Source organism: Protopterus annectens, chromosome 7.part1 (genome assembly GCF_019279795.1).
Source record: "Protopterus annectens isolate FY-2018-M chromosome 7.part1, PAN1.0, whole genome shotgun sequence".
Taxonomy (NCBI): domain Eukaryota; kingdom Metazoa; phylum Chordata; order Ceratodontiformes; family Protopteridae; genus Protopterus; species Protopterus annectens.
Window position 1 is genome coordinate 368,001,992 of NC_056740.1, and position 13,293 is coordinate 368,015,284.

Genomic DNA, 13,293 nt, shown 5'->3' on the forward strand with positions numbered 1-13,293 from the left:
AATCCTTTTCAAACCATATTCATAAGTAATTAATTTTATCACGTAGCCATAAATATAGGTGTCTCTGAACCAATTCATGCGCAGGTGCGTAGTTTACAGCTATTGCCTTTGTTTTATCTTCATTAATTTTTTATCCTGAAAAGACTTGAAGCTGTCTCAAAATGTTCCACAACACTGAAATGTCCTTTTCTGGTTTTAATAAGTATAAAATGATATTATCAGCAAATAAAGCAAACTTTTCTTGATTACCATACCAATTATATCCGTGAATTTCTGAGTCCCATATTTTCTTTTCCAATGGTTCTAAATATAATGCAAATAAAATAAGAGAAAGAGGACAACTCTGCCTGGTTCCTCTGTGCAAACAGAACTTATCAGAAAGGAATCCCCCACTTTAATTTTTGCTCCCAGTCCCTCATATATCATATTATCAGGGAGTGCAAATGCTTCCATTGTCCTGCTCATAAACTCCCACCTTACTCTGCCAAATGCTTTCTCTGCATCAAGACCCACCAACAACAGCGGTATTTTCTTACATCCTGCTTCCCTCTGGATCATCACTGTTCTGTTAATGTCAAATGTTTACCTCCCCTCCACAAAGCCACATTGGTCCACTATCCATTATCCATTTTGGTATCATCCTTGTGATTCATTAGCCATTATAGACATAAACACTTTATAATCATGGTTTACAATCATAATGGGCCTACATAAAGTTGTATCTGATGATTCTTTATTATCTTTAGCTATTACAACCACCACAGCTTTTTTTCAAGATGTTGGTGGTTCTCTTCCTTTTTAAAATACTGTTAAACAAAACCTTCCAGATCTTTATCACTTTCTTCCCTCCTAGCTTCCAAAGTTCCACAGGATTACCATCTATTCTTGGAGTCTTTCCTGTAGATTGGTTATACATCACCATTTTTATCTCATCTCCTACTGTCCTAACTGTTAATAATTGAACCTCATTTACCTCTAGCCTTGGCATATTTAATTCTTCCATAAACATTTCAATTTTTATCTCATCTCCTGCTGTCTTTACTGCTAATTGTTCAGCCTTATCTACTGCTAACCTTGGCATACTTAAGTCTTCCATAAAAATTTCCATTTATGCTCTTTCTTGATTTCCATATTTCTCTGCTTTATACAGATATTCATGCAATTTCTAAAATATTTCTAATACTGTCACAGGATCTTTGGTTGTATTCCTTGTTACAAGCTCCCTAGGCCTGTTCCTACTTTCTGTTACCTCAGCCATTATATTAAAAGATATTGTGCTCTGGAGTTACTACCAAAAAAAATTGCTTAACAGCAATCTTTCTAAAGTCATGCATATTATCCAGGTAGACCCTTATTTTCTCCTTAGCACTCTGCAGTTGTGCCTGTTCTTGCTCTGTAAGATTTCCCCTATATTGCTATACTATAAACTAAATAATTATTGTTACTTCCTAACCATATCTCCTTTTCTTTTATTTCTACCCTATTTTGAATTCCATTTTCTAGCTATATTTTCTGAAGAAATTTCAATCTTCCCTAATAACTCTCAAAGTTTCCACTACCCATTCCCTAAATTCCTGTCAGTTTAACAGATAAGCAAGGAAGTGCCAGTATCTCATTTTTATTTCATTACCCTGCATTTTTGTTTTAGCAATTAATGGTGCATAATTTTACTTTGGAAAATTGAAAATGGTTTTACTGGCCTAGTGTCTCTACAGTTTATTATCAGAAGAATGAGAAGCAGAGTCCCATTTTGTTTGATAACTCACTTTTTTGTTGGACAGACTTTTGCATTTCCTCCTTAGCATGTTCTTCATCAAAAAATTAGTTTGGCCCTCCAGGAAAAAAATATTCTGGAGATATATGGATACAGCAGCTTGAATCCCCTTCCCCAACTCCCAACATTGCCTGATTACTGGAATAAATGTACTCCTCCTCTCCCTGGTGTACAGTGAGTAATACTTTTCCACAAACACTTTACTGTCACAAACATTTAGTGCTTTGTCCTACTACCACTGTTTTGTTAGAATCAACTCTTTCTGCTTGTAGGATTGCATCTTTACTATTAGAGGTATTGGCTGCTTTCTCGTGGCCAGGTTTGGAGCATACACATGATGTACCCTTTCAGTTAACAACTCTTGCTGTGGAATACCAGACCAATTGCCTATTTGTGCTTTCTTCAAATAAATACAGTCCCATTCCTTTCAGTTTCTCTGGCACAGCAGAAAATCTCATGTTTTCCCTTTGTGCTCTGTCCTCTGATTCTACCACTTTTTGTAACATCTCTTCTTGAGTAGTTTCATACTCAGCCAGCCTTTTCTTCATTTCAGCCTCTGATTTCTGCAGTTTTATCAACTCATGTAAATATCTGTTTAAAGCTTCTTCCACTCTTTCCAGCCTTTTGTGATTTCAGTTGATGTACTCCTTCAGTGCTTCATTTATTTTAATCAGCTCTGAGCACATTTGACTTATTTTTTCCTGTAGATTACTGGAGGTCATGTCATACACCAAAGCTGGAGTACAGCAACAGGATTTTTCCCAGCCAGTATTTTTCGTCACCGTTTGTGGTTGATTTTCTTTCAGGTTGTCTAAATTTCTTCTATGCTGGCATCCAGGCAGTGCACTTACTTGCCAGTACCTGAAATTTACCCAAAGTCACAAATTCACTGGCTCACTTTTCTGAGTTTCTATTTTTACACTGGGAGAGCTGAAATTAAGCTGATACTTAGTGTGTGGCCATATTGGGAGTCCAAATTGTATCATGTTCTTATCTACCTTACTAGAAGGGTTTGACCAGGCTGTTTTAACTCAGTAAAACCTGGTGACACCTATAGGTAATTCTCCAGATACATCTTACTGGTGGATGTAGTTTTTAAGATTGTCTATTTATAGTTACATTAATACTTTTTCCAAAAACATGCTGCATACAAGTTATTGAAAATCTTCACCTTATACGCTACATGATGGACAATATGACTGCAGTAATAATTGGCATATTTAGTACAGGTAAATATATATATATCAGTTGTTGTTCATATAATATTTATATTGTAATGAATTTCATATTTTTCTGAATATCTCAACCACCAAGTGTCAGGAACAGAACTTGCCTAGCCTCATGTTAAATCTCTCATGTGTATGAATAAATACTGCTGACAATATGTGTGTACCGTGAATGGTTGCTGAGATATTGTAAGTTGTTTGCAAAATATGTTTACTATGACTTATAAAATCCAGTTTAAGATGTAGAACCTAAAAAATACTGCCACTATAAAAAATAGATTGTGCTAAAGGATTTTTCATTTATATTTCTATGGTAACCCCTTATGATTCCTGAGATATGAAAATTTGTTTGAAATGTGAGGACATAATTTGAATTTATCAAAAACTTAGGCTCTGTCCATTGGAAATTACAGGGCAAACTTTCAGAGCTCCATTGGAGGGAATGAATTAAGGGCAACTCATTATCCATAAAATCAAGAAAAGTCAATAATTATTGAAATGGGTAAATGTCAATAATTATTGATAATTATATTTTGTTATATTATTAATATATATGTATTATATTATATTATATTTATTAATAATAATTACATAATTATAATGGGTCATTTTCTTTTTTTTAATCCATTTATTAAGTGGGTAAGCCCACTGTATGCAAGTGTCCATTTTTAGGGTGACCATGGAGCACTGTCTATTTAACTGACCTTATCAGAGTTACACAGTAGGCAAATGGAGGTGGAAGGAATCAAACCCTATACCTGGGGGTGGGCAGCTAATTAATAGCTTAGAATCTTAATCATCTGACCTAACTACTGGATAAATCATCTGCCAGACAATTATAATTGACTGGAGACTTTATCAATGATCTACATTCCCTGTCTTTACCAGAAGCTAATCCATCAGGCAATCTTGTTCTAGTTGATATCTAGGAAGTTAAAAAAAATCTGTGTTATATCTCTGTTTTCATTCAGGTATACCATACATTCTTAAATTATTTTTCCTTGCCTTATTCTTCAAGTCTTTCACCTTATTTATCAGACATATTTTGCTTTAGCAAAACTCATCCTAATGACATTATCTTTATCTCTGCTCATTGTCATTTACAGTATATTCTAACTATTGTGATTTTCTTAATGCTGCAGCATATTTGAACATGTTTTTTAGCAATCTTCTTGTATAAGAGCTATTTTGTCATGACATTTCCCTATTTTAAGTGTAAGTTATTTGACTGAAGATGTTACTTGTTATAAAACTTTCTTCACTGTCTCATCAAAGTGAGATATTTCGTTTGTAGCCATCTTTCATCACGCAATCTAATCTGATATACTGCAGGAAGTCAAACGATTATTTAATCTTTGGAATCTCCTAGTTTTCCTTTTAATTGTTGTAACTATAGAATTATTCTCTGTCTTAAAGCTATTTTAAATCATATTTCACATACTTTTCCTGACATAAGTTAAATTCTCTAAGGCATAGCTCGCAGATGCTGCCAGCTCTCAGCCATCTTGGAGGGGAATCTCTGTTTGCATATGTGCATTATGTTGTGCAATGTTGTTCTTATTTTTATTAGCACAGTTTGCACTGTTATTGTCACAGTTTGAACTGTTATGACTTTTCTTTACATTTCATGTTAACTCTGGAGCATTTTCTCCCTTGGCCCTCACAAAGCACCAAAAATCAGGACAGATTTTCAATATTGCTCTTATAAACTTAGAAAGTTGCTGCAATAACAGGTCTTGTGTTACCACACATTTTAGGAAGGAATCTGAAATGCCTGTCATTATTTAGTGAATTCAGTTCTCACTAATTTGTCACAAAAATCCAGAAAACACACAACTTTTATGAGGAACAGACCAAAAACAGGCAAAAATTTGGACATTCCATGAAATTTTGGACAGTTGAGAGATACGGTCTCTACCAAGAATGGGCATGACACACACACACACACACACACACACATATATATATATATATATATATATATAAGACAGTTATCAAAAGCAATAAACAAATAAAGCTAGATAAGTGTGGTTTAATTTATATGACTTTTAAATAAGCTCAGGCAGTATACAATAAGAATTCTATGATAAAAAATGAAAAACTCAATAAAATTTGAGAGTTCCCTGCAAACTAACTAAAAATGTAATGGATAATCATACAAATAATAAACAGACCTTCAGCAGTGCTTCTTCGATTCTTTATTTTTCTCTATTTTTAGAACATCTTCTTGAATGTAATTCTTCACCTGAATTATCATAATTCAGGCATTCTCTGCTTCATTCCATTATGGGTCATGGGATAAGTAAAGTCTATCCTACTGTGTAGTAGTCATTAGACAGTGGAACTAACCCCAAATAACAACTAACCGTTTGCAGGGTGCATTCAAACCCACACGCACCCTCACTCACTCACTCACTCACTTGTACACAGCTTGCACACCTAGAGGCAACATGGAAGATTTCCAGGATCATATTAACATAAATTTCTTGCTGTGAATTTTTTCACCATGATGTGGTACTAAGGTATTAAGTTTACAAGGAGATATGTTTATTTCAGTGTCTTACAAATAAAAGGAACACCTAAATTGGTATGGAAAATAAGTAAGTATTGAATTATAATTATATAGTTATTTTAATGAAATATTTAGAAGTAATCATAATATATAAAATACAGTGTCTAAACTAAGATGTTGTAAATTATGTCACCTGCAATGACTAACAAACAATAAAAAGTTATTTTTTCATAAAAACGTCACTGTCACAATAATTTGGCTCTGCTTTTTGATAAGACCTACCATAATGACTAATAATATGAAAGAATATTTGGTACTATAGATCAACAAAAATAGATTATAACCCAAAAACAAATAGCATGCATAATAAAGATACATAGACAAGCCTTCACCCAATTCTTCCAGCTGTGATTAAGATATTCTTTCTTCATTGACTTGAATATTTTCACTTAAAATATGCTTATTTTTTTGTTCTCCAGGATTGTAACATATATATAAAAAATCTCAGGTTTGGAGAAAGAATTTGCATTGCGAACAGCCACCCTTCACACTTCAGGTAGGTGTAGATACAGGCAAAGCACCGAAGAAATATACTTCTGATTATAGCTACCAAGTCAGCTCCCTATTGAAATGTCTACACTTGAAATGCTGAGTGCCAATGAGCAAAAAAAAAAAAAATGAAAACGTGGGAGAAAAGTGAATCTCAAAAATCGCTCTTCTCCTATAAACTTCTTTTTGCAGGGCAAGCCCTTCACACCCTTAAACTTATATATGCCAACTCCGAGACTGCCATACCTCAGGGAAAAAGGAATATTCTGAGAAATGGCATTGCAGACTTAATATATAGAAGTCCGATCTTTCGGCCATTCAGTCTCCATATTTCCGGACTCGGTCTAGTGGGTACTGACATTTCGAATAATACTTACTAGGCTTAAGATTGCATATTGACTGCATTCTTTGCAAACAGTTTGTTTTATGTATGCTTGTGTGACACCAGAGTTTTGATGTTTTGGAGAAATACATTCACAGAAAGACTGAACAATGAGTTTGCCATTAGTCAGCAGTACCATTACCCTTTCCTGTGCGGTATCATTACCCTAACCTCTCATCAGTACCATTACCCTTTCCTGTGCGGTATCATTACCCTAACCTCTCATCAGTACCATTACCCTTTCCTATACGGTATCATTACCCTCATCTGTGCCTTCCTAATAAATAATTTAGTTTATTTCAAGGTTGTGAAACCCTGTATATTCTTCTTAAAAAATGCTGTAGTTTATTTTAGAGTTGTGTGTCACATTTTTTATCGTAGCAATATTTTTTAAATGGGTGAGATGCGTCAGTAGCCATTTTCAAAATTATGCTTCTGAATTAGTTGCGGCTCCCTGGCATCCAGTGACTAGTGTGCTTGCCACTCACCCTATATACTGCATACATGAGTGCTTCCCCATCCCCTGGGATTGGCTGTATCTGAAAATCACCCCTACTACAAGAAGAGTCCCACGTTTGAATTTTCAAGTTCTTCTCAATTCAGCCTATACACTGCATATGTGAGTGCTTCTCCACCTCCTGTGATTGGCTGCATCTGAAAATGACCCCTACTGCAAAAGAGTCCCATATCTGTATTTTCAAGTTCTTCTCAATGTATGTCTTCTCCACTCAGCTGCAGTTTTATTTTAACTTTAACGTTTGTGTTTAATTGAGGTAGGGTAGTGGCACACACACTAACTGGGTCGCAGTATCTAGGATCCCCCTCTATCTCCCAGTATACAGTTGTCTTCTTGTACTTCTTATCTGTTTGTCAGTCAGTAGACTGTTACATTCAACCTGCAGTTTAAAGATCAAGGAAAATCACTTAAAATCAGAAGCACAGGGATTATAGTGCCTGACAAACATCTTTGACCTCTTTTCTTATATTTTGTTTAGCAAGATAACTGCAGGTTTCTTATCGGCAAACTCTGGCACTGACCTGTGGCATTCTACTGAAACTGGAAAAGTTTTTGCTGCTGCTTGGTCTGCATCTTGTGGTTCAGCCCACTCTGTTCAGGCTCATTCCGCTCCCCTACCCGAACTCCCCCTCCCCCCTCCCCCACTTACTCTAAATGTATACTTTAAGCCCTCTGTTAACCCTCCTCTTCTCTCTCCTTCTCTTCCTGTCCACTCCCCTTCTTCTCTTCCTCTTCCTGTCCTCTCCTTCCAGTCTAATCTCACATCCTCCCATATTATCACACCCCCTCTATCCTCTCACCCTTACCATTTAGAAACACACTGCCACTTTACCACACCCCCTCTAACTGCTCATTCTTACCAAATGAACCACACCTCCACAGCTACAACCACCAAGCACCTCCCTCAGCACCATACCCCCTCATTCTATAGCACTAACACTCTATTCCCCTTTACCTAAACTCCTCCTCACCTCAATTCTCTCAACAAAATCACAGCCTCTCATCAGTCTCTACTTCCTACTTCACGTCTGTCTCTACACTGCAGTTTCCCTCTTCTTCTCTACTTATCTTTTCTCAGAACTGTCATCTAACTCTTTCTCTCCCACCTTAACATGCTTCTCATCGTTGTCTACACTTCTCTTCTTCTTTCACACCTGTCCTCCTATCACATCAATTTATCTTCCATAAACTTTCCTCCTACCCTTACTCACCCATTTAGTGACTTAGAAACAACCCATACTTTCCTAATAACACCCACTCTATTTAACCCTTCTAACCCACTCTTATTCAGGGTCAAATTAGTCCTCCACACCTCACACCCCCTCAAAACTAGGCCCAAATACCACACATACATCTCTACAATTCCTTCACTTTTACACATTACCAAAAGGCTATTCCTATCAGGAGATATTCACCCCAACCTGGGCCCCTTCTCCTGCCCCTCTCATAACACCTTCTCCTCATGCCCACCTTCCCCTCTTTCCAGTTCCTCTTCCAAATGCTTAACCATATTCTCATTGAATATTCACAGCATTCTAAACAAAGTCAGTGAATTCCACTCATGGCCTTCCCATTATTCTCCTGACTGAATAATTCTCACTAAAACTTGGATTAAACACCACATCACTGACAATGAAATTCTTCTCCCTGGATACAATATTTTCTGCTTGGATAGGATTTATAAAAAAGGGAGTAGTAGCTATAATTTATTCTGATCAACTTAACTTGTCCCATCTGTCCATTTCACTGCCCAACTTTCTCCCTGCTGAACTCCTAATAGTAAACTGTAAAATTAAAAATCACAAAAAACTTACAATTGCTGCGTTATATATCCCCCAGGTAACAGTATCCACATTCCTGAGCAGGTTCTATCTTGGATCACTCATTACATATCTTACAAAACTATAATTCTGGGTGATGTCAACATTAACTGGCAAACCCTAACCACTGATTACCCTAACTCTAGTATAAATCTCCATGGCTTCACACAACTAGTCTCATCCCCTACCTATATTAGTAAGCCATCCAACTCTAACTCTATCTTTGACTGGATCTTAGTATCCAATCCAAACCTCTACCATAATCCCAAAACACTCCCTGATTCCATAAGTGACCACTTTCCCATCTGCATTCAAAGATACACCCTTCAGCATATTAGACCACAAATACAAAGAGTGCTGTAGTTTCTCTAACTTCAACCCTGATGAGTTCAATAACAGACTCTGCTCCATAAACTGGCCCTTCCTTCTCTACACCTCCTTTGAGGTTGTTGTACATAAATTTAGCTACATTTTTCTAGATATTCTCTTGCTCTGCTCAGGAAAATCAGAAAATCTCTCTTTGCATCTTGGCTATCACAGTCCAGACCCCTCTCTAATGCACAAAATGGACAATGCTTGCAAAAACTGGCTAAAAAATCAATCCCCTACCCACCTCCAAACCTATAAAGAACTCCAAAACCTTACTAAAAATATGTCAATAATGATACGAAAAATTCTACCTAAAACCTCAAATTAACCATCACAGCAATCCCTAAAAATTCTGGAGCACCATTAATAAGATTCTTTACCCTGGTAGCCCCAGTATACCTGACCCTTACCCTAACAACTCTCCCATCAAAACTGCCACTATTCTTAACTCTTATTTCATCGACTTCATCAGCAGACTAACCCGGAATAGTCATACCTCCAGCCTCACTATGCCCCTCTCCCTTTGGCCAAAAAAGACTTTCTCACTCAGACTTGATCCCACTGCTTAAATCTTTACTAAAACTAAAGCCATGCTCTCCCTTGGCAGATAATCTACCACCTCTCTTCCTAAAGCTTGCCACTAGCCCTATAGCCTATCCTATCTCCATCCTTATCAATCAATCTATTCAAATATCTACAGTCTCCAATATATGGAAACAATTCTACACTATATCAATCCACAAGGGAGGACACACCACTGACCTCTCTAACTACAGCCCCATAGCCATTTTGTCTGCCTTCTCTAAATTACGTAAAAAAATATAAAGACAAGCAGCTCCTAGAACATTTTCTTCAGGAAAATCTACTCACTCCTACCCAGCACAGCTTCTGACCTAACCATAGCATGACTACTGCTCTAATTTTCTTCACTCAAACTATCTCTCAAGCCAGAGACAATAATAAACTAGTTTCCTGTCTATGTTTAGTCTTCTCCAAAGCCTTTGACACTCTCTCTCACCCCAAGCTCCTTACCAAACTGTCTGATCTTGGTCTCTCTAATTCTAATCTTAAGAGTTCTCAAGTTACCTTACCAACAGATAACAGCCCATCAAATTTCTCACTTCCTTGTCATCCTTCCTCCATATCAATACTGGTGTACCTCAAAGCTCTGTTCTTGGACCACTGTTATGTAACGTCATCACTAACCTCTCAGTTCCTGCTCTCACCCTCTCTCATACAATATGCAGATAATTCCACTATCATCTCCACTTCAGATAGTCTTGTTCACCTCCACACTTTAAGCCAAAACTCTTTCAACTCTGTCACAAGTTGGTTAACTGACAATCATACTCAACCCCCCTCCCAAAAAAACAAACTTCTCTTATTCCTCCCGAAATCTCTTTCACATCATAAACCATCATTTCCTATCACAGAGCTTGACAACACTGTCATTTACGTTGAAACACATACCAAGCTTCTGGATGCTATCACTGATGATCAATTTAAATTTGATCTACACGTCCAAAATTGCATAGAAAAGACACACCAAAAATTGGACTTGTCCTATAGAAACAAAAAATTCCTTACCAAAGACTCTCCCTTGCCTATGTCTACCTTCTTCCCTGTCTACTTTATGCCTCTCCAAGCTTAACTAACTTATAATCCTCTCCAAAGTCTGAGCTTGAACTCACATATAAAACAAAGTCACTAAGTTCACTGCAAACCAACCCTACAACTCACACCACTGCCTTTCTCTCAAATCTCTAAGCTGGCTTAAATTCCCCCACTAGCTCCTACTACCTCAGCTGCCCCTTATTCACTCCATCCTCAATTAAACTACCTCTTGCCCTGCCATCTCATCCTTCATCTCCTTATATACTCCTAATTGTTCTCTCTGGAGCTCTGACCTCTATCTGTTGGAAATCTATAAGCTTAAAGAACAATTGGTTAAAATCTAAACAGCTACTCCGTCACCATATCTTTGAACAAACTTCCTCTGACAATCAGAACTATTTCCAATACTTACAGCTTCAAAAAAATCATTAAAAGAAACACTACTGAACTCATGGATCTGCTCCTGCTAAAGCCCAACCTAACTCTCTTACAGTGTAGCTCCTTATTACTCTTAGTGTTATAACCACTCACCCATCCATTCCCACCCCCCCCAGTACTTTAAGCATATCACAATTTAGTATTCAGATGTCCTTTCTAATCTGCCTATGCGCTGTACTCTTCTACTCTATTTAGTTGTATTTCTTATTTCATTTTAATTATGACTGAGCTTGCTAACCTATTCAATTTCATACTATATTCTGAGGTTTATATGTGACCCTACCATCTTTGATTTCTACTATAATTTACTTTACAGCCTGCTGATTTATTTACTGTTGTGTTGTATTTGACATTATATTGTATCTACAGTTACCACTGTAGTAGAGTTTGGCTTATACGTGGAGCTTTTTGTACAAACTGTTATTCTCAGACTTGATAATTGTTCCTGTATGGAACTTTTCTCCCTGGGCCTCTGCTGAAAATAGGCTCATGCTTCATTGAACATGCCTGGTTAACAAATGTCAAAATAAAATAAAATAAATAAAACAGATGTTTTTGTTCCATAAACAATCATGTAAATATTAATTTGCTGTTAAAAATGTACCACAATAGAACAGGAATCAATGAAGAGAGAACCTCGGTGCCAACAAATCCAACGATAATTCTAACACTGTCAGAGATGCAAAAATGCAGAAATACTCCTGGAGTCAGGCTGCCCACCAATCCAGCTATGCAAACATTATTTTGCAGATATGGGAAAAGAAATACATTTTAAATACTCCATATGCACCACATTAGAACTTTTATAAGAGGTTTTTAGATGATATTTGTATATTTTGGAGTTGCACAGAAGAAGAATTGTTTGAATTTATAGACTATATTGGACATACAATAACTTTTTTAGAATTTACACACAAGATAGAAAAACTTAAGGTGGATTATTTAGATGTAACAATACAAGTTAAAGCAAGAGAACAAGGGTTTAAATCTATGATTTATAGGAAAAATAAATTTTCAAATTAATACCTACATTTTACAAGTGTATAAAACAAAAACACAGTCTTGTTAAAGGCCAGTTAATAAGGGCCTCTAGAATTACCTCAGAAGGAGAAGATTTCAAGAGAGAAATCCAAATAATTAAGAACATGTTCATAGAGAGAAAATATACATTCAAATGAATAGAGGCAGTAATAGAAGAGGTAATAGAAAATAGGCATAGTAGATTTTTTCATATTTTAAGAAAGAAGAACACAATACTATACAGAAAAGGTCACAACAAGAAGGGTGTGAGTGAAGAACATGACACTGAGAATTATAAAGCAGCATTTATTAGAAATTATAATCATGACACCCCTATTGTGACCAAAATTATTAATTCCCATTGGGAGCTATGTAAGAACTTAACTGATGTGGAAAACATATTTGAAGGGCCTATTCAATATATATACAAAAAGAGTTGAAATATTAAGAATATATTGGAAAGTAACTACACAAATAAGATAAGTACATCCAACAGGAAAAAGGGAACATATAAATGTGGGAAATGTACTCATTGTAAATTTATAAGTAACACTAGTTGTATATACATTCCAAGTAGAGACAAATTAATACAGGCTAAGGAACACAGTAACTGTGAGAGTAAAGGCCTTGTATATTTGGCTACTTGTAAGGTCTGCAATGCATTTTACGCAGGTAAAACTGAAATGACCCTTAGAAAAAAGAATCTACAAGCACTCCAATAGTATTACTACATCCAATCATAATAATGCCTTATATAAACATTCAGTAGTGTGTGAAAAATCGAAGTTCATGTTTTTTGAGAAATAGAGAATGCCCCTTAAACATTAGGGGAGGTTTATGGGAAGAAAATATAGAGTTTACATAAATTATTGGCAAATATATTTACAGGCTAATGAAATGCCTGATCTTAATGATAATATGTCTATTATGTCTTTATTAAAAATAGGGCAGCTAGAATCTAAAGGGACATGATTTTTAAAGGTACGTATAATTTTTAATTTTTATTTTATATATTTTTTAATATGTATAATGCATGGTTTATGGTTTATATATTTGTATACTAGGCACTACT